The sequence below is a fragment of the Octopus bimaculoides genome, chromosome 24, assembly GCF_001194135.2.
Source record: "Octopus bimaculoides isolate UCB-OBI-ISO-001 chromosome 24, ASM119413v2, whole genome shotgun sequence".
Lineage (NCBI taxonomy): Eukaryota > Metazoa > Mollusca > Cephalopoda > Octopoda > Octopodidae > Octopus > Octopus bimaculoides.
The window spans coordinates 574,745-578,558 of NC_069004.1; the positions used below are offsets into that span (position 1 = coordinate 574,745).

General features: G+C 37.6%; 1 protein-coding gene across 1 annotated transcript in view; it reads left to right on the top strand.

Annotated features, from left to right (window-relative positions):
* Positions 1 to 3,814, top strand: part of LOC106870888 (putative uncharacterized protein DDB_G0271606) — a 127,938-nt gene that overhangs the window by 1,375 nt on the left and 122,749 nt on the right. The gene's annotated exons all lie outside the window — the stretch shown is intronic.

The following is a 3,814-nucleotide window of genomic DNA, read 5'->3' on the forward strand; positions in this document are numbered from 1 at the left end:
TATATATATATATATATATATATATATATATATATATATATGTATATATATATATATATATATATATAACACTTTATGTGTGTGTGTGTGTGTATAAACACGCGCGCCGCGATTATATATATTTATGCTCACAGATATGCGTGTATGTGTATTCGATTTTGTTGATGCGATCCAGTTGTTCGTAGTAATCTATTGATTGGAAACGAATTGTAATTATTTAATTTCTTCTAAACACACACTCACCCACTTGAGCCCTTAAACGTATTCTCCCAAGTGGACCCAGCTGTTTTGTTGTTAGACACTGTGTGTGTGTGTGTGTTTAAAGGAGGAGCTGCGGACACTTGTGCCTCGCAGAAAGGCAGACTCTGCGTTAAGAGTGTTTGAAATGACAATGGTTAATGGTGGGGGCACTTTCAAATGTTGGTACAGCTCACGGTCAAGGCATTCACTCCAATCAAGTTTTATATCGGCAAGATTTTAGTCCTTCGTCCCTCTATACGGTTTGGGTCGACCCGTGGCTGTAAACGTACACGACAATTAATTGCCCCGGATGCTACCGCGTACTGGGATCAGAGCTGAGTACACAAGACTGCCAAAGTGCGAACTTCCTCAACCATTTGTTGGCCAGGACCAAATATTTTTCTTTTATTTTCCGTTTGTTCCATTTGGATACAACAAAGCCAGAAACTCCTCGTAGCTTTAGAAGTGAAAGATCAACTTCGATATAAGTTTCCATCGTTCCTGTTTTAAAATATCAGTATTAACATTATTACGTAGACACTCGTTGAATTTAATCTCACACTGCTTGATACAAGTTTTTATTGCTACCTTGGGCTCGGCATTTTAATTGTATAACCTACTTTTTATACATATGTATATATATAAATATATTCTGCTATCATAGTTCCATTCTCCGTCTCCACTTGTTTAAATATTTGGTGCGTTGATGTGTATACATTAGCATCTTTTATACATACGTAATTACATATATATATTTATATACACTCAGACATACATGTATGTTTGTGTGTGTTTAGTTAACTTCATAATTTGAATTTACTGTTCTAAAAAAAGAAATAGATAATTCGCATGTGTGTCTGTGTTTGGAGGGGAAGAAAGTCTGCGATTGTGTATCAGTGTCCGGCTTTGTCTTCAGGATTCTTCTGGAACTAAACTTTTAAAACTCAACCACGCTTATGTGCATATGTAGATACGTACTTACAAACTGCACAAACACACACACACTAATCTTCTCTTTATAAATATATATATGTCTACTAACTCTTTATAAAGTTAGTAAATTTCACACACCCTTGGCTTTGTTGTCTCATTTTATTTAACACACACACACACATATATATATGTTGCTTTGGTGTGGGAGGCCTTTGCAGGAAAGAACTCCCCGCCGACGCATTAGAGTTGGTATTTATTTAAGAAACAGGTAGGTGAGGATTCATTTTGTTGCTGCACCCGGCACAAACACACATGTGTAAGTGTGTGAACACATACATGTGTGTGTGTGTGTGGAAGTCTTACACTGAGATTTTTTTAACACGACTGGTCAGCTACTATGTCCATTTGTGTGTATGATATATTTATGTACTTGTGTGTGTGTGTACATACATTCATATATATATATATATATATATATATATATATATATGCACATACGATATACATATATATACACACACGCTCACTGAATAAAACAGCTGCTGATATCTTCTCCCTGTCTTCCTCCCTGTCCTCTCTTTATCTCCTATACACACACACATGTATATGCTCATTGTATTACTTTAGACTCTCAGCTTGTGTGTGTGTGTGTGTGTGGAGGTTGTGACGTTTAAGCATTTTCCCAACTCCATAGCGACAATGTCCTAATTGCAAATCTGTATATTAATGAAAGGGTATCTATCTATCTATCTATCTATCTATCTAAGAACATATATGTATCTCCCTTCTATAAACATGTATATATGCACACACACACACACACGTGAAAGCGTCCACCATTTGGGTTAGACCTGGACCTATATTTCCCGTATTGGCCACGTGTATGAACAGATGCAAATTTGAATTTGTAAACAAGTCTTTGTGTGAATGGGAGGAGGGTAAGAAGGGGATGGGAGGATGGTGATGTTTACAAATGGGTGTGTGTAAAGGAAAGAATGTGTGTGTGTGTTGAAATACACAGGCACGCAGCTATACACACATCGTTTCATTTCTAATTATCCTCTACGTAGATACGCAGGTAATTAATTCATCGAGTTACGACGTGACAGTGAGAAAAAGTTCCGTATCCATCCTGCATTTCCCACGGAAAGACAACTTGTTTTTAAGTGGTCAACAACAAAACACTCCACCTGAACTTTGCAGCCCACTTCTTGCGTATATAAAGTTTATATGTTGTTCGGGATGTTTGAACACCGATCAGTCCTGGATGGGTTGACAGACGGCACGAGTAAAACCCGTGAAGGCCCTAAACACTTAAAAGGTGTTTAATAACCCCTATATATATGGAATTCAAAATACAAACTATAATAAACCATAAATTTTTTTTTTTTTTTTTCAAAAGGAGAAAAAAACTAACAGAAAGACGGAAAATAATGTTTATTTTCTGTGTCCTTCGACTTTCTATTTTGAAAGGTTTTCTCGTTTTTCTTTTAAATTGCAAAGTCTTTGATCAGATCCTTTTGGAAATTATATTCCATATACACATATACCTCGATTATTATTTTAGCAAGTTTAAACTGACATGGTTTCTATGGCTGGGGATGCTGTTGCTGGGGCCAACCACTTTACAGCAGGCACTAGGGTTCCCTTTTCTATGCCACCTGTGCTGTCGAGGCCAGCATGCAGTTTGCAGGATGACGAGCCCTGAGCAAGTTGGGAAAGGGGGTCAGCTTCGTGCTTAGGGTTAGGGAATTACTATGAGGGATGGCAGCAGAGCAGATTCCTGCAGGGGCAACTGCATAGCTACACGCACTTATATATGTGCAGCTATATACACACGTGTGTGTGTATATATATATATATGCGTGTATATACGATAGACACATACAAGCACAAATAAAAACCTGGTAGCAATGTTCAGGTGAGAACACAGGTGCATTCGTATATATTTTTGCTTTGGTTAGCATTCCACCTCAATTAATATATTAACATCCTTTTTTTTAATCAATTCGGTTACTAAGGCCGGTTGCCGAGGCCTAGGCAAGTCATTAATTCATTAACAAATTTCATGAATAAACAAAAAATTTACAATAAGTAGAATGAATTTACAACAAAAATATGTAATGTTTTTTCAAAACATTGTAATATGAAGAAGGGAGTCATTATGAGAAAGGATTGGTAGTGACTGGTTTTTTAGGTGTGAGGGAAGGTGGGGGTGGTTGTTTTTGTTAAGAAGCTTGTTTTGCAACCATGTGGTTTCAGGTTCAATATCACTGCGTGACACGACACTTTGGGTTAAGTGCCCCCCTGTTATAGGTTTGGGCCAACAAGTGCTTTGTGAGTGGATTAGGTATATAGAAACTGAAAGAAGCTCATCATACACACAACTGTCTGTGTGGTGTGCTTTTAGTTTCGTAGATGTCATCGTCGTCATCAAGTAATGTTTGCTTCCAGTTTTCCATGTTTGCTTGATGGGGACATTTGTTTCCCATTACCATATTAAGTGAAGGGCAATCAGTCGGTAACAAGCTCTCACACACACACATTTACAATTATACAACAGGTTTCTTTCAGTTTCCATCCATGAAATCCACTCAACACTTTGGTTAGCCAGGGGCGACAGTTGAAGACACTTGCCCCC